General features: G+C 31.3%; 1 long non-coding RNA gene across 2 annotated transcripts; it reads right to left on the reverse strand.

Annotated features, from left to right (window-relative positions):
* Positions 1-566: 566 nt before the first annotated feature.
* Positions 567-4,092, reverse strand: LOC129291315 (uncharacterized). Of its 2 annotated transcripts, XR_008588667.1 has the most exons (4): positions 3,822-4,092; positions 2,717-3,597; positions 1,773-2,388; positions 567-1,055 (listed from the first exon to the last, which is right to left on the reverse strand). It is a non-coding gene; the product is annotated as an uncharacterized LOC129291315 (long non-coding RNA). The 2 variants fall into 2 exon arrangements; XR_008588666.1 differs by lacking the exon at positions 3,822-4,092 and having other exon boundaries at positions 569-1,055; positions 2,717-3,812.
* Positions 4,093-22,592: the final 18,500 nt, after the last annotated feature.

Here is a 22,592-nt window from a genome sequence, read left to right on the forward strand (position 1 = left end):
GCCAGATCCATCTTTGCTTTTTAAAAAGACTTGTCCTTAATGTTAGCCCTAAGAATAGATTACTACCTCTTCCAGTTTTATTACAAGATTCTTCTAATTATTTCATCAAAATTAAGAAGTAATTAAATTATTGACTTTATCTAAAAAAAAAAAAATATACTATATTTTCAATTTTATCTCCTATTTAATAAGTTATTTTCAATATCTTTTACAAAATTAAAGAAAAATCCTAGAATTCATTCATCACATTTAAACATTTAATAATCTTTAATTTTACCAATATTATACATATTTAACAGCATACTTTCTCACCAACATCCAATCAAGGATAAAAGAAAAAACATTGAATAAAAACTTAATAATATAATTATAAGTAAGACAAAAATTCTTCTATTTCCACTTTATATATAAAACTGAGGGAGGAGTTCATAATTGAATATGTATTTCGACTCACACAAGTGAAGAGTAACTCTACTATTCTTTTTATTTAAAATTCATTCTAGCTTTCAGCTAACTTTGACTCCATTCAATATGATGAATCATAGATATTGAACTGACCGCAAGTTTATTCAAACAAGGATTTGCCTGATCTAGATTTACCAAAAGGTAAAATAATTGTCCGTAATACTAACCCAAAAATAAGTACGAACAAAGCAGATTATCTAACGCTAATTAAAGGTTCTGACTTGGATCCCATCCGACGTTACTCAAACGCAAAACAATAGTTTAAAAGCATACATGTGTTCCATGTTCTGTAACGGGTCATCACACCAAGCACAATAACAACGGAAAAGAAAGAAAATGAGCAAACCAAAAAAAAAAAAAAAACCTTCATATAATGACATCATCAATTCTACTTGAAATCCAAATACTATTGCAGCATTTAGCAATCATTCGCAAGTCTCTTCTTCATCGTCTTCACATGTCTCTTCTTCATACTTTGGCATGTCTCTTCATCGTCTTCACACGTCTCTTCTTCATCGCAAGGAAGCGTCAGGTTCAACTCAGCGTAAAGGCTGATGATGTCAATATAGCAGCTCCAGTATATCCAACACCTGCATTGAAATCCAAAAACAAAATGGAACTGAAAAAAGAAAACGAAAGAAAGAAGAACTAATGAAGTAAATCACTTTCTCTACTGTTCATCACCCTACTCTGTTTCAACTTTTCATTCCTTCTCAGGTCTGCTTTCTAAATGTCCCCTTTCTACTTTATTTTATTCTCCGGCCTCTGAACCTACTTTATGTAAATTTTGGTTTTTCTTTTACATTTTAATTATCGTTATTAAGATATAAATAAGACTATTTGAAACTTAATCTAAAAGGTTTAAAACCTTAAAAATAAAGATAATCAAAGGATTGATGGAGAGCAGAGAAGCAAACTGAGAGCAGATCAATCATGTGAAATTCTGGTGAAAACTTCTAGCGAGCTTCTCATGCAAATTCCTCACGACTTTCCACTTTGTGATAAAAAATCCAGGGCAAAACTAGAGCGATATGGCAGAAAAGAACCGCTAACCATTATGATGGAATATTTGTGCCGTTCTCAGGGTAAAAATATGCGAAAATGGTGGAGAAATAAAAACAAACCAAAGGGAGAAAAAGTTCCACAACAACAACAACAAGCCTTTATCCCACTAGGTGGGGGTCGGCAAGGGAGAAAAGTTCAAAAAAGAAAAAAAAGTGCAGCACAACAAAATATTTGAAGATACGAATCATTTCAAGAACGATCCAAAAAGGTCCAAGAAAAGTGGAATTAAGAGAAGAAAGTACCTCATTCAGCCCAACGCTTATCTTCACTGCCAATAAGTCATTCACCTCAACTTTGGATTTACGAAGAATTGCTAAAGCAGCCTGCTGAGAGAATGGTACAAGTGACAAATTATCTGCCACTAGGAACAATGACCTCCATCTAGTATAACCGAAATGCCTAATTTCTGAAGGCAGGTCTGGCCTATAAATTGGAAGCAACTGGTTCTGGACATTACTTAAGGCAACATGAGGATTGAGGAGCTTGTTCTTTAGATCATAAAATTTCAAACTAAAATCTCTAGCTGGATCCAAACGACGCAAGCTCTCGTACAAATTAAAGAATGCAGCCCAAACGAAAAACTTGCCTTGTGCAAGATGTTCCAGTGCACCAAGTGGAATAGTCAGGAAACTTAATAGCTGATCTGTGAAATCCTCTCCTGCTTCACCAAACAACTTTTGCGTGGAGATTTTAATACCATTAACCTCAGATTCATCTTCCTGCCCTCCTTGCCTTTTATCTCATTTACCTCTAACTCAGACTCTGGTATTTGAGAGTTCGGAATGGGCAGTTTTTTGCGTAAGAATAATCTGTCAATGGTGTCCCCGACCATAATGAGAACTTCAGTAGATCCAATACCTTCACAATTAAGCATGTATAAAGTTTGAAATTTGAAATGATGACGAATAAAAATCAAACAATGAGGGGAAGAGAGAAAAGTTACTCAATTTTCCCAGTCCCAGAGAATAATTGCAAGCAACAAGTAAACTCAACAAATTTCTCTAAATTTTGCTAAGATTATGCATAGAGAAAAATCTGTGTAATGTCAACAAAATGGATAAATTTCGATAATAAAAACTTCAACGTTAAGGTTGTAAAATTCAAGAAACTTTTTTTTAAAATCAAATGAATGCAAATTAAGAGATGAATACAAATTACTCTATATTACACTGAGCAATATCCTCACCTCATTCTGGGTGACATTCACAGTCAATCTTTCAGAATCAAAGTCAATTCCAAAATTTGGTGCAGTATCCACCAGGTTGTATCCAAATCATTAGCCAATGCCAGTAGATCATCGGAAACAATAAAACTTGCCGGTTTGCGCAGATAGCCATTAAAGCCTTTTGAGATTGGTGTGTCATCAAAGTTATATACCAGCTTTTCGGAATAAGCTTCCATTGGGTTGGTTGATTCAGCAGCTTTCCTTTATACTCATTCGAATAAAAGTACTTTGGATCCAGATTTTTTACACTTTGATTGATACAGTGAGGTTATGCAGTTAAATCTGCAAGGCTGTGCGGTAGAATCCTTACTAATGAGTTCAGAAACAGTTCCCAATGGCAATGATAAGAAGCTTAATAAAATATCAACGAAGTCACTCTCTGCTTCAGCATAGAGAACCTTATTTTTATCTTTGTCAACAACTAGAGTTATTGAAATGTGCTTCGGTGTTGCAGATGAAGCCATGATCATAAAAGAGCAAAACCAAGATGCTAGATCTTTCTGCAGAAGACTATATCAAGGCCAAAAAGTTGATTCAGAGAAAAGGCCGGAAGGATACTGCAACTCTCTGTCTCAATTAATAATGGCCCTTACGCATAGATTCATTTTCTAAGCAAAAGAGGCTAAATCCTTCATACCCCGTTGGCATCTTCTTTGCAGGAGGATATTTCGAAAGAATCCGCATGAGGATGTGTGTGTGTGTGAGCCACAAAGAACGAATTCGTCATTGATAGTTGACTAATGTAATCACAAAATTTGGTGAATTGCATAAATTTAGGAGCATGTGACGTCCTCAAATTAATTCCATTCCCAATCAAGGTGAGGATACGAACTTAGAAATTCCTAAAATATGCATCTGAATTCATCAGAAGAGAAGCGAGATGCTAGACATGCATCATGACCGAAAGATCATAACACTTGTGAGATTAAACATAAAAAGTACATCAATAGAGAATCACAGGCACAAGATTTATCAAATGATGCATATTGAACATCGTCTTCGCATTTCGATATGAAAATTGTTGATAGCAATTCCACATACACAAGAAAATCGCCATGAAACATACCTTAGGTTCCAATATTTGTACTGGAGACTCTATTTGCTGCAACGTTTGCAAGTCTAGGGATTCAGAATTTTCCCTCCTTCCAATTTGCAGATACACCCTCCAAAGTTTCAAGATTCGTATACGCATTCAGCGCCAGGATACCAAAATGTTCGAACAGCTAGGTGAAGAGGCAATAGACTCCTCCGGACTGCACAACAATGGCGCAACTACAGTCAAGAGGAACGGTGATTGCACCGGCGGCAAAAACTACGCTTTGCCGTGCTGATTTTCGAGCGCGAACTATACTTGGAATTTGATTAGTCCATTTTAGGTTTCAGGTTTCATCTGATCCGTTCAGCAATCAATACCCCAGATGAAGCCACGTCACTCCAATGTCGCATCCATCAGAGCTGGTCTACGTGGCAGAATCTGAATTGTTTATCTGATTTAACAGCTGACAACTTCCCACTTCAATTTACTTTTGCTGATCAATATTTAATTTTTTTTTTCTTTTTTCATTATTTTCTCAGGTATAATCTACCTAAATTTTGAATTCGGTTTTTTTATAATTTATTTTATTTTAATAATTTTTTTATTATTTAACCACTTAAATATTTTAATATTTCAAAGTTAAAATTATTAATAAATTATTATTTTTTTAAAATAAAAAACACTTCTTTGTTGAATACTTTGGCAAAAAAAATTTGATTTAATACAATATTTACATTTTTATTAAATTTTAATAAAAATTTATGTGTGTAAAATTATTTAAATACATAAGCTATTTATAAATTTTGAAAATTATAAAAATTTTATAATTAATTTTATTTTTAAAAAAGAAAACATTTAAGGATTTCAACCTTTAAGATCCATCAAATTATAATGACCAAAATTTTTTTTGGTTCTTTTCTATAATTTTTTACCTTTATCTATGTTTTTTAGATCTTTTTATTGTAACTTGTTTATTCTTTTCTATAATTTTAATGTTTTTATCTGTTATTTTCTAATCAACTAATTATTAAAGTTAACTTTTATTAATGATAGAGGTTAAATTGTAATGTTTTTAAAAGTTAAGGGAATAATTTATACAATAAATAATTTCATGGTTCATGGTTTTACTTGACCTAAAGTTTAAATAAAAATTTACTCATTCACCTTAAAATAAAATAATTATATCCCCTCCGTTCAAAAATGTAAGTTATTTTTAAATCAAATCTACCTCAATTAAATAGTCACTTATTTTTAAATTAATCATGTCTTTTCATATTTACTCCTATTAATTACTTTACAATAAATATAAAGTCATTATCAATAGAAATATTTTAAAAAAGACAATAATTATACCTCAAAAGATTAAAAATACCTTATATTTTTTATCATTTAACTCTTTAAAAAATACCTTATATTTTTTAACAGAGGGAGTAGGTTTTAATTTAAAATTAAAAAATTATTAGAACTTGCAAATTAATTTTTCCTTATTATAGATAGTACTTCATCGTTTAAAAATATAAGACATTTTTTGAGAAGTTAAATGTTCAAAAATATAAAGAATTTTTAATCTTTTAAAATGTAATAATTGTCTTTATATTTATTGTAGGTATTTAATAGAGATAAGTATAAGAAGATAAGATTAGTTTGAAAGTAAGTAATTATTTTAAATAAAATTTGATTAAAAATGCTTTATATTTTTAATGGAGGAGTACTATTTTTTACTTTGGCATCAAATTCTCTACATTTATGGGAAAATTGTAACGTTAATACATTACATTAGTTCCTGATAATTCATTCCTTTTTTTTTTTTTTACCAAGATATCCTCACATTTGACAATTAAGGTCTTAAAAAATCTAAACATTATTTAAAAGGTTATCCACTTCGATGTTGAATTCATTCTTGATTGATATGGGCTATATATAAGTGCACTGGACAATGTAACTTGGATCAATCTTGATTATTCATTAAATAAAATGTATTCAGGTCTCTTCATTCCCTTTTATCCCGCAAACCTAACTTGAAGTTAAGGATTAATTAAAGTGTATGGCTGATTTAAAGGAACACCAACCTGTCTTGGATTGCCGAGCATGATGAATCTTGGCCATCTATACATTTCGAAGCCATAATTATGTTATTAGAAATCAATGGACAATGAAGGAAAGCGTTCTGATAAACTTGGAGTGATCAAATCTTCTAAAATAGCTTTAAGTGATCTATTGCAAAGTTTTTTTTTTTTTTTTTGCAAAAAGCTTTTAAATTACATTGCATAAACTCGTTGGCCATAAAATCTTTGATCATGTGTTTGGATTAATATGAATTTGAATTTGAATTCAAGCCAACTCACCCATTTAGATACATAAGAATTATAAATTTAGATTGGATTCAAATATAAATCTATTTCAAATTATAATTTATTTATAATTTTAAATTTTTTATAAACTGTAGTAGTCATTTAAAATTCTAATTATTCAAATTAAGATTGTTAAACTCTCAAATTTAAGTAAATTTATGACATAGATGTAAACTCAAAATGTAAATTTAAAATCATAAACTCATGAGAGTTTGCCTCTTTTAATAAATAGACTTAAAAAGTACATAATTAAATAATTAAAATATAAAATATGACCATAATTTAATTTAAATATATTTTAAATATAAATAATTGAAATTAGATCTATCTACATTAGAGATTATTATACTCAATATAGAAATTTTAAATAGGACAACTTATTTTTAGTATTTTTGGTTTTCTTTTTATTAATATTAGTTTTCTTTTTTTGAGTTTTATTTTTTATTGAATTGATCTCACCACTTCTATGAATAAAGTTCTATACAATATATAGATTTTGCTCAATGAGTTTATAAGCTGATTAGCATGATTTTATAATATAGAAGCGTACAAACAATAAACTAGGAATGTCAACTCATGAGTTTAACTGAGTTTTTGTTTAATAATCTGAGTTTAATGTGTAGGTTAACACAATTTTATAAGCTAGAAATATAAAATAATAAACTCGTAAAATTAACTTAAGAGTTTGACAACAATGCTTCAAACATCTTGTTCTCTTTACATTTTTACTATTAATACTACTATGAGTTTCGTATATTTTCCCATCCTTTATTAGATGAAAAAAACTCGTCAATTATCATTTTAACTTTTCATTTTTGTGTTGAATCTCAATTAACCGCTTCTTCATTTGAATTTTTTAATTACTCAAACAAATTATTTTAAATACATAGATTTTAAATATGTGATTTGAAATACAAAATTTTAAATCTAAAATCCAAATTCATTCAATCTAAATGCTAGTTATAGGAATCACACAATTCAAACTGACAATGAGAATCTGAAAGAATTTTTGGCATATTAATGTTGTCAAGAGTCTCTTTCATTTTGACAAAATCATATATGGTCATTCTATTCAAAAATTTAAAGAAACTCTCAAAAAGCTTCATTGTTAATTTTGTCAAACCAAACTCCATTTGGTCTATGAATGGTGTTACAGCATTGAAGGAAGTTACATTACTTCAGAAGCTTTTTCTCTCCTCACCTAGTGAGGGTTCTTTCTCCACCTTAGGTGAGCATTTTTTCCTTTAGATCTTTGATTAGTTTGGGGGTTTTTGTGCATGAGTGTTTCTATTTTTTGTGAGTGTGGAGTGATATCATTTTCATGAGTTTTTTATGGGTTTAAGTGTGCTTTGTCTCTGTTTGTGGCTACCATTAGGGGGATGGAGGTTTGAAATCGAGGGTGGTTGGAGGATGAATAAGATGATACGTTGCGAGGGAACCGGTGATGTTGAAAGAGCCTAGGTTTGAGGGACGAATGTTAAGAAGCTTTGTTTGTGCTCGTATTCTGATTAATGTGTAAAACCAGTTATTATTAAGTTTGCGGTGCCTAGGCAGGTTTGTCTGATCTCTAGGTTGAAGTATATATGAAAGTTTTTCGGTGATCTGTTTAAGTGTGGAATGTTGGGGCATGAGTCCATCACTATGAGTTGAGAAAAAATATTCACAATGAGACCTTTTTCAACCCTTATATGGCCCATGGGTTAATATGAGCGGTACATACTCGGGATCAAGCTTTGTTACCTTTACACCTAGGTGGCTAAAGTCGGGGGAGGAAGTGGTACAAGAAGCCAAGCAAAATATTGTGCGTGAGGTGGTTGCTAACAATGCTGAGTTTAGTAGTGATTCTCAATGCCACACTGTCCATGTGGTGTGTAAGGGTATTTCTTTATTGACTACTGAAAAGTCTCCTGTAAAGGATAAGGTGGCTCAAAATCAAGGTACTAAGGATGCTATACTGAATTGTGCTGAAAGTTTACAAGCCAAATTGATAGGTAATATGAATCTAGATTTTGATCTCTTAGCTCCTGGGAAGGGGTTGATATTATTAGAAATTCTTTAAATGTTTCTGGTGGGCTGGAAGATGTGAAGGGTAGTGGTTAGAAGATGAAGCAAAAGGGAAATAAATTGTGATTTATCATAGTGATAGTATGATTTTGGATGTGGCATCTAAGTTGAAAATTGTCAAGCTAAAAGAAGTCTATGTGTTCCCCAGGTTTCTCCTGTAAAGAAGAAATGAAAGCAAGATGTGGAAGGTAGTCCTATTAAAATGGTGATTGTTTCTTCTGATGAGATTGGTAGGGCGAGAAGGAAGGGGTAAGGAAGAGTGAAATCTAAAGCTAGAAGATAATTAGGACCTTCTTTCTTTGATCTAATTGATAGTGGAGAGCTTGTTGATGTGCTGGTTGATAGCTCTAATGAGTTTCTTGAGGATTGGTTCCTATTTAAGGCTAGGAGGGAGGCATTGTCGCCTTTGGTTATTAAATATAGGTGGTGGTGGCTGGCTTAAAACAGCCACACGTCAATCATGAGGATTATTTCTTGGAATTGCCAAGGTCTGGGCACTCCTTAAGAAGTTCATCATTTGAAAGAGGTGTTGCGAGAATATAAACCATCTATTATTTTTTTAATGGAAACGAAGTCTATGGTGTAGAACATTAAGAAGGCTAAAAGGTGATTCAGATGAAGTATGATTTTGTGGTTAATCCAAGGGGTTTGGGAGGTGGATTAGCGTTATGGTGGAATGATTTGGTCTAGGTATCTGTTTTACATTCTTCTTTTAACTTTATTCTTGTTGAGCTGTGTCTGTTGGGGATGAGGTGCCACGTTTTGTTACTTTTATGTATAGACCTCCAGATGAAGCTGAAATAATTGGAGTTTGGAATCAGATTCATAGTTTAAACCTAGGGGAAGATCTATGCTGGCTTTATATGGGAGATTTTAATGATCGTGTGTTGCAATATGAGAAATGGGGTGGTCACCTGTACCCTATGAGAAAGATCCTTAATTTTCAAGCTTTTGTTTTAGATCGTGGCTTTGTTGATTTACATTTTAAGGGCTCTTTGTACACTAAGGCCAATAATAGGATTGGTAAGGCTCATGTGAAGAAGCGTCTGGATCGTGCCCTAGGTAATGTGGAGTTTTGTAATTGTTTTAACAAAGCTATTGTTTTTCATAAAGAGAGAGTTGGATATAATCATGCTTTATTAGTTGTGGATTTATGCTATTCAGATATTAGGACTCCTAAAGAGTTTCGGTTTGAGCCTATTGGTGTGAGCATAAGGATTTCTTATTTATTGTTGAGCCAAGTTGGATTGTTGGGCTGGTTAAGGCTTGCTCTAGTGTTAAGGAGGTGAAGCAGTGTTGGGATGTATGTCGTAGTGATTTGGTTAGGTGGCTGAAGATAGCTTTCCCTAATCATAAGAAGTAGGCTATATGGCTTTTGTCTCTAATTGGGAAATTAGGAGAAGGTGAATTTATAATGGAGGTAGCTTTAAAGATTTAGAAGTTGAAGGGCGATTTGGATAAGTTGTGGAAAAGGGAGGAATCGTATTGGTGGCAAAGATCACATCTAAAGTGGGTCCTATTTGGTGATCATAACATTAAGTTTTACCATTCTGTGGCTATACAAAGAAGAAATTTTAATAAGATTTTATGCATTAAGAATAATGAGAATCTTTGGGTTGAAGATGAGAAAATCATCAGTGAAGTTTTTACATAATTTTATGGTGATTTGTTTTAAACATTGGGTGACCGTGATTTAGGGGATGTCCTATAATATGTTGATTTGAAGGTAATTGAGGAAGATAATGCTCAGCTATGTGCCCCTATTACTTTGGAGGAGGTTCGTTGTGCTGCCTTTGATTTGGGGGCTTTAAAGCTCATAACCCTAATGGTTTTTTCTGGTATTTTCTTCCACTCTACTTGGTCTTTAGTTGGACCTGCTATCCTTAAGATGATTGTGGATTTCCTTAAGGGTGGGGTTAGTATTAATGTTTTGAATGTGACAAAAATTGTGTTGATACCTAAGATTGATAATCCTGAAGGGGTTGGGCATTTTAGACTAATTAGTCTCTGTAATTTTGTGTATAAGATAATTTCTAAATTGCTTGCTAATTGTCTTAAGAGGTTGCTGGACAGAATTGTTTCTCTTTTTTAGAGGCTTTTGTGCCAAATTGCCTTATCCAAGATAATTTACTGATTGCTCATGAGATTTTCATTGTCTCCAGTATAGGGAGGGAGGGATCAGTTTGACCTGGCTTTGAAAGTTGATCTAAATAAGGCACATGATCGCTTGGAGCAGGATTTTTATGAAGGCTTGTCCTAATTAGGCTGGTTTTTCATGAGAAATAGGTTGATTGGGTGATGAGTTGCTTGTCTTCTGTTGAATATTCTCTTACCTTATATGGTCATGGTGTTGCTACTATTTCGCCTACGCGTGGAATATAACAAGGGGATCCCACATCTCTGTATATTTTTATCCTTGCTATGAATGTATTGTCTTACATGATTAGTCATTTTGCTCAGGAAGGGATGTTAGAGGGTATCAAATTGGCTGAAACTTGCCCAGTTCTAACTCATCTTTTCTTTACAGATGATGGCGTTATTCTTTTTGAAAGTGGATTACATATTTTGTAAATGCCTTATGGATATCTTATTGAGATTTGGTATTGCTTCGAGTCGGAAAATTAGTTGTGAAAAATCTTGCTGTCTCTTTTTGGCCAATACTCCTCAAGATATTAGGGATGAGGTCTGTTCTATTTTGAATATTAATGAGGCTGAAGATCTTGGTAAGTATTTGGACCTTCCTCTTCTTTGGGGAAGATCAAAGGCAATTGTATTGGCTTTTGTTAGGGAGCGTGTTAGGAGGAAAATTCAGGGGTGGAAGTAAAATTTTTTGTTTGATGCAGGTCGTGAGGTGTTTATAAAGGTAGTGGCAAATGCGACTCTACCCGACTTGTATCTATGTATGGATAATTGAAATATTGTTTTATTGATGTGGGTTGGATTGTTGTTTTATTTACTCATCATATGATGAAAAATATAATGACCCTAATTTTTAAATAATTAATAAGTTTTCTTCCCAATTAATATTTTATTTAAATTAATTTTATAATAAGTAGAGAGTGATAATTTACATGAAACTTATGATAGTAACTTTCTTGAAGGTCTAGAGTTCGAATTCTATTAAGTAAAAAATTAATTTTATTTTATTTTTAATTATAAAAAATTTTGTGCCCATTCTTGTAATTTTTTTTATGGGCCATTTCTTGTAAATTTCCTAATTCTTCTTTAAATCAAATATTTCTTACCCTCCCCTATATTTGAAGCTGAGAGCAATGAAGAAGAGAGAGAGAGAGAGTTTGAATCCTTCCTTCCTTCTCACCACCGGTCAGCATCTTCAGACAATGCCATTCACTTCCCTCTTCACCCGCTGTCGCTCGTCTATTCTCCTTCTTTTTATTCACGTCGTTGACTTATGCGGGGGTTGAGTCACCGAAAACTCATCCCCTATCATCTTCCTTTGCTCCTTTCTTGTTTGGTGTTTGGCGAGTGTATGCGCATCATCTTCAACTTCTCTTCCTCCTTGATTCTAGTTGGTACACGTGCATAGGGTAAGTTGCTTATTTCTTTTCTCTTTTTTTTAAAGATCTATCATTTTCTCTTGTCTCTTGTTGTCGTTGATTTTTACCCATCATGGAGTAAAGTGCTTATCTCTCCTTCATCCTTAATTGTTGAAAGTTTCGTGTGTGTGTGGGGGGGGTAGTTCAACTGTTGCATTTGTTAGCTGAAATTTTGGTCTATTTCTAGTTCGTGTAGGACCTCAAAACTTTATTTTTTTCTTTTCTTCTTTGATGTAGAGCATGTATTTGTTTATAGATGTTGCCACTAAATTTTGTTTGGGGGTGAGTTGCAGGGTTTTTCTCTTCCTTTTTGGGTTCTATAATAGCACCAAGTGATTTTTCATAAATCATTCCTCTAGCTGAGTTATAACATTCTAATTCCTAATTGTTGCTGTCATAAAGTTCTAGAAGAATTAGGGTTTAGTTTTAGTCAATATTAGATGTTGTGCTATTGTGGGGACTAAACTAAACTTGGTTAATGAAAGTAAAAGCTTGGGAGTTGTTGGAATTTCTTGGTTGTTCATCTCACAATTTTTGTCAATGATAAATGCATGCTCTCAAGGTATTTATAAAAAAATATGAGAGAGAAGAATTTGGTAAATTATGGGTTGTTAAAGCTTCCATGTTATAGCTTGGAAGAGTAGCTATAATTATAGTTCAAGTTGTTAATTGAAAATTTTAAAATATCAAAGTGGGAGAAAGGATTACATAGGATGCTTTTTCATATTTCTTTTAATCTAGAGGAAGCTTAAATGAAAGGATATGATTTATAATGATTTATAAATGAGTATGGGTCATAAGGGACAAATGATTTACTTAACTTAAGTGTATTTGAAATATAATTAGTCAGAGTATTATCTTTAATATTGTTTGGATTGAATTTAAATGTTCAGTAAGTGATTGAAAAATTTCTTGATAAATGATTTTAGAACTACAATTTCTTTATCAGGAAATTTAGAGCATCATTATAATTAAAATGAAAGATTAAGAGAAGCACGCTTTAGAATTTTGAAAAACTATAAGGTGAGTGAGTAGCATTCCAAATCAATTTCTAGTAGAATGTCTATAAAAATCCGTTTATTTAAATTTTACTACTATTTTTTTACAAATTTTTACAATATTCTTGTTTATCTTATTGTTCTTAAAATTGTTATTTATGAACATGTGTTGATTTTACTAAGGATTTATATTGTTAATAAGAAATGATTAAAATGGATATATGAAAAATGGTATTATCTCTCGTAAGCGGCTTAATTATTTAATTCCATGTCGAATAAAAATTTTTATTACAATAATTCGTGTATGGAGGAAATTATAATATATTTGGATAATGGAAAATGATAGTTAGACAGTATTTACTAGTAAAAACTTTGAAACTATTTTTCTTTACTCCATACATGCTTGATATAATGAGGAGGATTGAGTACAAAATGTTGGATGCTTCCGTTAGCCCTTGATACGCCATGGTACACCTAGCTAGTAAAGTGTTTGTAGGAGATGCTAGCTCTATGCACAGGCCAACACACATGGAATAGAGGGATAGATATTCATGAGCATTGCACTCATGCTTGTTTCATGGCTTATGCCGTACTTGTTTCATGGCTTTTAGCCATGCTTGTTGGTTATTTACCTTCATGGATTGTGTGTCCATGCTTGATTAGTTATTTACCCTCGTGGACTGTGTGTCCACGCTTGTTATTTATTTTGATAAAACCCTCCTAAATTTAAATTTATCATTTTTTATTAATTTTTTGAAAGTATTTTATTGAATTGCACTATTATTGAAAATGTTTATAAGTTATGAGTTGTACAAATTTTTAAACATTTATGTGATTTTAATAGCATTGTTTAATCTGACAATTATGTTGTTGAGACATTTGTTATTTATTGTTAGCTTAAGTTTACATTTCACCATTTCATTAAGTCATTTTGAATTAGATTTATTAGTTATTCTCTTTAAAATTTCTTTAAAATTATAATTTTGACCGAAACGCTACTTACTAGAAATTTCTTTAATTTCAGATATTGTAGTTGACCCTGCACCTTTTGTGGATCATTAAGGGACCCTATACTTTTTGGAAAGAGAAAGCACCTGGTGTTATCTTTTTTTTTTAGTGAAACTTTGTACTCCATTTTATGAATTGTAAGTTAGTGCTCCATGTATATCATAAAATAGTCCTAGTCTTATTTTCTTATTATGCAAATTATTGGAATGGAGATAGCCCCTTTGTTGGTTTGTTGATAGGTTTTATTGTCGTGGAAATTTTTGGAGGTTCAAATTATAGAAGACATTCTGTCAAAATTTTTACAAAATTTAAAACTTACGAACTTTATTGTTATTATATGTATTTATATAACTTACATATATCAATATTTTAGCTTAATTCCTAGTTAATCAAGGCTTATAAAATATGAATTTACCTCATATTTTATGCCGATCATACCCTTAATATCGAGGTGTGACAAAACACTTCTTGCTTGTTGTTATTGAGAAGGATCAAATTTGCTTGGGTTGTGGTTTATGAGTAAAGACGAAGAAGAAACCCATCTATGTATAGAAAATAAAGAGGAAGATGTACACGCAAAAACTCTAATGATAAAAATTTTAGAGAGAAGACAGACACTCTCTCACTAAAACCCTAGTAGTGAAGTATTTGTTGTTTTTATTTTTGGTCCTTCTAATTTTAGTCTGCTCTTCCACTCAACTTTCTGTGTTGGACAACATCTATCATTATAAGTCAAACTTCTTCCTCTCTCATTCAATTTAATGGTCAATGTCTGAAGATTAAATGGATGGGGCAAATTTGTTCTGTTTTAATTACATAAAGGGAAAAAAAATGCTACGACAAGGATTTTAGGTCATTGAACGCTCCTACCAAAATGCTTTAAGGGCAAAAATGAACCTTTATCCAAAGATATTTAATTAGGTTGAATTACATTAAATGCCTCTAAGTCTAAATCCAAGCTAGTCTATGAACTAACAAGTTTAAACAAGTTTATATTAAAGTATGTACAAGTCGAGACTTGTTCATGCAAAAAATAAGGGCAAATCTAACTCAAGAGAAAGTTTATGGCATATTCAAAATAGAGTTGAGGTGTCAAAGCAACCTTGGGTAAACCCTCAACTCATCAAAATCTAGAAACGAACAATTTTGAATAGTAATAATGGGTTGTTAATTAGAATTTTTTTTCCTGATTTAAACATTAATAACTCAAAAGATTGAGTTAATAGAAAGTTTAGGATATCAATTACTCTTTTTTAAAAAAAAATTCCAAAGCAAAATTGCTCTTTATTAGAAAAACTTTTAGGGAAAAATTACTTTTTAAACCTAGTTAGAAATTTTAACTAACAGTGAATATTGGTTAAATTCTATTTTAGGGCAAAATTATGTTGCATCATTTTTAAGACTTTTGGGGTAATATTAGGCCAATAAAAAAATTAAAGATACTAGTTGCACTCATAAATAATATGTACCAAACGAAATAAGATAACTAGGAATTTTCTTTCCATCTTCCTTTTATTAATCAAATACCTTTTATCCATATAAAATGTACTCCTTTGGTCATATTTATAGAATAGAGAAAGAAGAAAAAATTTGGTCCCATTTATAGGGCATTTGTTAATTTTCAATGTTCCTCTTTACATTTTTTCCTTATTAAATGCTTTGAATAAAAATAACAGTAATGAAATTTAAAAATATTTATTAAGGATAAATATAAAAAATTGTTAAATTTAAAGACAAAGTTAATGAAATTTAAAGTTTTTCTTTATTCTAGTAAAATATATTGGAAGTGGCTTATAAATAGGATAAGAGGGAGTAAATACTTGTTTTGAAACTTAGAGGATGAAAGTTTTGGAAACTTCATTTCCAGTTTTAAAATGTTGAAAGACTTGTATGCTTGTTTGTGATTTAAAGTTGATAAAGATTAAACACATTATTGCATTTATCACGTTTTCCATTATTTAACTGCAAAACACCGGCAAAAATTGGAAGCTTTTTGGGACAAAAATTTTGATATACACTCTATTCAACCTAATGCTCACTTAAACAGGACTTAAACCAACCTAGTCACCAAATGAAGGACAAAATTTTAAGAGCGAACATAAATACAAAGATGTATATATATGTTCCATTAGAGTCATCACCAAAAGGAGAGCAAATATAGAGGGAAAAAAAAATTCTAAATAAAATGATCCTATCATCACTACTGCTTCAATTCTAAAAACTATTACTTTATTTTGTCATAAAATCCAGGCAAAAGATGAACCCATCTCACATGGCTTATTGAAGAACACTGGTTTAGAAGTACACATACAATTCTGATCGTTACCAAAGGCCTGCCCTTTTGACTATAACTCTCTAAACTCTTCGATTTGCATTCTATAATATTGTAAGAAATCAATAGAGGTTTGGTTAAACTAGTTATGTGTTTTTAAACTTAATATCTTCTTTTTCCTTAACTTGTAGGATTGGATATTATGAAATACAAGTAATGATGTAGGAGGTACAAATATGAGGAAAACTCATTGTATGAGACTTTTTCACTCGTGTCTATTGAAATATTTGAAAAGAAAGATGCAAAAACATGTAATTGGAAGAATACAATGCTAGATATTGTTTTCACATCCACCCAAGATATAATCAATTACCTAAACCTTCAATCAAAGCTCAACTATATGTTATTGCAAGGAGGAAAAGTTGAAGTTAGATGGTGCCCCCTGAGGTAGGTCAGGTAAGACTAAATATTTCTTATGGTAGCCCTATCAGAAACAATTAAGATAATTGAAATAAAAGCTTTCAAAATACTTTAGCTACCACCCCATTACTATTGTAGAACTAATGGGTATTCTTGAAGGAATCAAAATTTGGTAGAGTAACAAGTTTGATAAAGTTAATGTTTATTCTAACTCTCTTGATGTTCTCATGCTCATTTAACATGAATTCTTTGATGACCATTCTCTTATTAAAATTATCAAGACAGATAGGGAATTTGTCATTAGAGATTAGATAATCACATTTGATCACATCTTTAGATAAACAAATAAATGCACTAATTGGCTTGCATATCAAGCTTTAAATAATAATTTAAATATTAGGATTTTTTTTTCAACCCAATAGGTATAAGAATTTTTTATACTCTAACATGACTTAATTTGTCAGCATCTTGTAGGGATTTTTTCAAGACTTTGTATTAAATATATATATATATATATATATATGCGCGCGCACAAATATATAAATGTTCATGTTCTATTTGAGTCAACAAAACTCACAGTGAGAATAAGAACAACCAACATAAAAAGAAAGGAAAAGAAATAAAATGAATAGGAAAAAAATTATAAACAAATGGTACCATCATCACGGTTGCTTCAAAAGTTCAAAGTCCAAATAATATAGTAAACAGTGGCACTTCTCTTCTTTCACAGGCTTAAGCAATAGACTCAAAACAGTTGTCAAGACTGATGACGAGTAAATAGCAGCTTTCAGAATTTCGAACGCCCACATTGATACCATAACGTAAATAAAGTTAATCACCCAAATAATGGAACTGGAAAATATAATACTTTCTCTGTTATTCTTCGTCTTCTAAGTCTCACCTCTCAACTCATTTTGTTGTTCAGCCTTTGAACTATATTGTTGGGATTTTCGTACTGTTCTAACATTTTTTTAAAATCATTATGTAAATATTAAATATAGATCATTAAAATTCTATCTTGAGGGACTAAAAGCCCAAGAGCAAAGATCAGAAACAGAGGAATGATGAACAGTGGAGAAGCAAGCATTGAGAGAGCACATTTCTTTTTTCACCACAAAACACAAAAATTTCTCACAAAATCAAGATAGAGAGAACTTCCCGCGTCAACTTTTCATTCTGGGAAAAGATTCGTTCAGAGTCTTGTGACAACCAACATCCGTAAAGAAAATACCACGTTGTGAAATTGTATAAGAATGGTTATTAAATAAAGTACTAAAAAAGAAAGAAAAAAAATTTAGCATTTGGGTTTAGATTTTAGATTTAAAATTTTTGCATTTCAAATCTCACATTTGAAATCCATGAATTTAAAATCTTTGTTTGGTAGTTTAAAAAATTTTAAATGAAAAGAGATAAAATTTTGAAACTAAATAAAAAAATTATGAAAATGACAATTTTATTTTATTTTTATGAAAATTATAAATAAAACAATTTTGCATTATGCAGATACGACAAAGCAACAGGAAGAGAAAATGGTGCTATGGACAAATCATCTGTCACTATGAACAGCGTTCTCCAACTATCATAGCCACAATCCCCATCCAATGAAGACATACCAGAATAGATTGGTAATAGCTGATTTTGGACATTACTTGGAGGAATAAGAGGATTGTGAATCGTGTTCTTCGGATAAGGAACTCTGAAATGAAAATATTTGAATCCAAATCACCTGAGCTCTTATACAAGTGATCGATGCAACCCAAACCAGATTTGACTCCTAGTAGACTTTCAACTACTCCTAATGGACTAATGGGCACTCGGTCAAGTTGGAAATGACTACAGCTGGCATTCTTTAGGGAGAGTGCTCGAACCTTGAAAAGTGATAGACGCTATAGTTAATGTGGCCTCAAAGAGATCGTTCCATCAGTATCTCATTATCACTATAAGGTCTCTTTATAGGGGGTCTGGATCAGTTTAGGGCGGGCAATAAATTCAAAATACCCTAGGATGGATATTGGGTGGTTTATTAAAAAAAAAAAAAACTACTCCTAATGGTATGGTCAGGAAACTTAGAAGGTGATCCGTGAATCTCTCTGCTGCTTCAACATACACTACTTTGCTTTTAGATTTTGGTATCATTACCGTCAACTTCATCCCAAAATACTCCTTGCCCCATAAGTCATATTGCCTTAAATCAGATTTGGTGATATTTGAGAGCTTTGAATGTACAGTTCCTTGCATAAAAACAAATCTGTCAACGGTGTCTTTGAACATAATGAGAACTTGAGGAGATCCAATACCTTCACAAACAAAGCATATATAGATAGAGGTTGAGACTTGAAATGATGAGGAGGAATTCAAATTAAACAATTTTGTTGAAACTGCACATAAATCCTATTTCTAAAATTCCAGACTCTGATTAAAAAGATAAAACGTAGACTACATAAATTCTTTGGAGTTTGCTAAGTTTGCATATACAGAAGAATAGAATCTGAATAATTAAGTTCGACAAAAATTTAAAGTTCAGAAGAGGTGGGTAAGTTTTAAAATTAAAAACTCTTGAGACTGAAAATGGTGAAATTCAAGGAAAGGATCTAAAAACCAAAGAAACAAGTACATAATATCAACAGAATTGAAAGGATCATCAACATAACTTACTCAGTAATATCCTCACATCTTTCTGAGTGACATTCACAGCAAATCTCTAGGGAACAAATACAGTTCCGAGATTCTGCAGTATCTACAAGACTGTTTTTGAATTACTAGGAGTAAGTCTTAAATCGTCAGAAACAATAAAACATGCTTGTTTGCAAAGATAGCCCCAAAAGCCCTACGACATCTGGACGTCATCAAAGTTACATACCAGATTTACAGAACCAGCTTCCAATGGGTTGACTGGATTCAACAACCTCCCTTTAATTTGTACACATCAGACTGAAAATACTTTGGGTGCAGATCTTAACCGTTTGACACAGTGAGTCTATGCAGATGAATGTGCAAGGCTGTTAAGTAGTCCTTACTAACAAATGCAGAAATAGTTTACAAGGGCAATGTTAAGAAAGAAAATAAAATACTGACAAACCCGCTCCCTGCTTAGGCATAGAGAACCTTGTTCTTCTATTTGTCTACGTTCAGAATCAATGAAATCTTCTTCACTTTTTCTGATGAAGCCATGATAAAAAGTGCAAAACGAAGATGGTTGGTCGTTCTGCCAAAGAAAAATTTAGCCGCTACAATATAGATTAATTTATTCGTAGAGAGAAAAAGCTGTAAGGATAATACAAATCTATCCATAACAGCCTTTAGAGATCTATGAAAAATCATGAAATCTAAAAATAATTAAATTATCATATTCAAACATAAAATAATACTTAGTTTTTACCATCTTTACAAAATAAATCTTTTTATAAAATCATTAAATTATTAAAAAAACTACTTATTTTTTTTTTTAAACAAACAAGCCCTAACTCAATAATTTTATTCCTCAATACTCCATAGCACTAATAAATTTCTCTAAAAAAATACTAGAAAAGAAAACTCTCAAAAACGATAAAAAAAAATTTCTTGTAAATTTTCCTGCTTGCTGTTCTCTCCTTTTTATTTTCTCTCACTCTCTCACCCGTCTAAATCAAATCTAAGTATATAATAGGGAGAGGGGTTTTTCCACTTTTTTCCCCTCCATTTTCCCAATCGGCACCATTTTTATTAATTTTATCATTTAAAAAATTATTTAATAAAAAAATTTGAATGGTAGGGATTAGAAAAATGAAGGGAAATGGAGGGAAAAAAATGGAGAGACTCTTCTCCCTAATAGGTGAGGTTTTGGATTTAATTCTTTATACATTTGGATGCTTCCCTCCTCCCACTCGTATTAAATCTAAATCAGGATAGTCCAAATTAAATATTTTTATTATATATATCAAAAAATTTAAAAAATTTAATAAATATTTTTTATTATTAATTTTAACAATCCATATTTAATATGGGTGGTCCAAATTTAATATTAAAATTATAAAAAATAATATTAAATTTGAACTATCTATATTAAATTTGGACTCTCTAAATTGGTAATTAAATTTAATAATTTTTTAAATTTTATAAATTAATTATCCAAATATAGTCGGGATAGTGTAGATTTAATATTAAAATTATAAAAAAATTAATATTAAATTTTGACAACTCATTAAATTTGGACTGCTTAAATCTAGATAGTCCAGATTTAACAGGTGAGAAGAGGGTAGGAGGAGGGAAGCCATGTCCTATGATCAAGGTAAGGTTTTGAATTTAATTCTTTATAGGTGCAACATTTGCGTGAATTCCTTCCCTTGCCTGAAGGATAGGTAAAAACCAAACTTTCTTAACAAATTTCACATATATCAATAAACAATAAAAATAATTACATGACAAACAAGATAAATGAAACTATTATTGTATTACTACCAATCAGGTGCGAAATGCACAACATTATATAACTTTTTTCTTTGTTACACTTACATAGTTTATGGAATACATATCACATTACTTGATATCACAATTAGAACAAGAACAAAATATGCAAAAGAAAAAAAATACTTCGCATGATAATGTCGTCATTAATAATTCATATCCAAATAATATTTCTACATTTACCAATCACTTCACTTCTCTTGTTTTATTTTTTATTTTGACCAAAAACATAAATATAATTGAAAACTGAAAGGTCTACGAAGACAAACCAAGCACAACGAACAAAACACAAACAAGAAAAACAACACAACAACAAGATACAAAGAAAGAAAAGAAAACAATAAACACATTTAAGACCATCCAAAGCCTTAAAATAGAACCAGATAGTATGAAATGCCAACACTGCTATGAAAACATTAAGAGACTAAAAGTCAGATCATAAAATAGGGATGGACCTTTATAGTTAAGAAATGGTCTCAAACTAGTTGCAAGGCTGATGTGACAATGTAGTAGCTTTTAGAATTTCCAACGCCTATGTTGAAATGTTACAAGTTTAATTACCTACCTCTTAGTCGAACTGGAGAAAAGATTTGGCAACAATTAGTACAAACAAAATAAATTAGTTTATCTACTCTTTATTTCTTAGAACTTTCCAACTTTTGATTCTTTTCTTATTCTACTTCTTTTTTCCATTCACGTTTTAGTCTCTAGATCACTTCTAAGATTCATATTTTCTGTTATGTTTTTTTACGTTTTAATCATTATTCAAATATTAAATATGCATTAATGTCAAGAAATTGGAGAGTAAAATAGAATTAATAGACAACATTCACTCTAAGACGAACAATGAAATTCTTGTAAAAATTGTGTGGGATTAATGAAAAGAGTTTTTGGTAAATATTCTTGTTATTAGCTTCTCGCAAAAACGCTTCAAGTACAAAAAATTCATGAGTTTTATATAAAATCAACCCAAAAAAAATATTGCATTATGCAAAAGAATGCATGCTTGCTAAAGTAAAATTCATTGAGAACAGTAGTTCTTCATTGACGAAGCAGAGAAGATGAATTGAGAAAAGTAGTACTTCATTCACCCGATGCTTATGTCTCTTACTTCTATGTCTTGCTCACCAACTTTAGATCACGTAGAAATGTTAAGGCAGTGTAAAAAGAATATGATTCCATGAACATCGTTTGATACTATGAATATTGTTTTTGGACCTATCATAATGGTATCAGAGTGGTATTAAAACTAGGTTGTTGGGTCATTTGGATAGATTGAATGATGGAGTCAAGTACACATAAGATGGTTTCTTTAAATAACACTAATTATCATTTATAAAAGGTCAAGATGAAGAATTTTTTATTTGTGAAGAATATGCATCTTTTAGTGTTTGCTACTGAAAAGGCCAAATATTAAGTCCATTATGAGTTTTGCCCTTGTATAAATGATCATTCAAACAATCCAAATACCGCTATGCTACGTCCAGAACAAGAATAATATTTGTGGTATCAAATGCTTCGTTCATAGAACCATATTCTCTTGATATTGCTTTAAGATTTTTTACGTGATAGACCTATTTAGACGTAAAATCACCCTTTTATCATAGTCTCATCATCTTCTCTATTGTTTGTTGAGATGTAATTGTTGTGGGCCCACACATAGTGATAGACCCCTTTGGACACAACAA

The sequence above is a fragment of the Prosopis cineraria genome, unplaced genomic scaffold, assembly GCF_029017545.1.
Source record: "Prosopis cineraria cultivar Desert tree isolate PC_DT_omini unplaced genomic scaffold, ASM2901754v1 PC13, whole genome shotgun sequence".
Taxonomy (NCBI): domain Eukaryota; kingdom Viridiplantae; phylum Streptophyta; class Magnoliopsida; order Fabales; family Fabaceae; genus Prosopis; species Prosopis cineraria.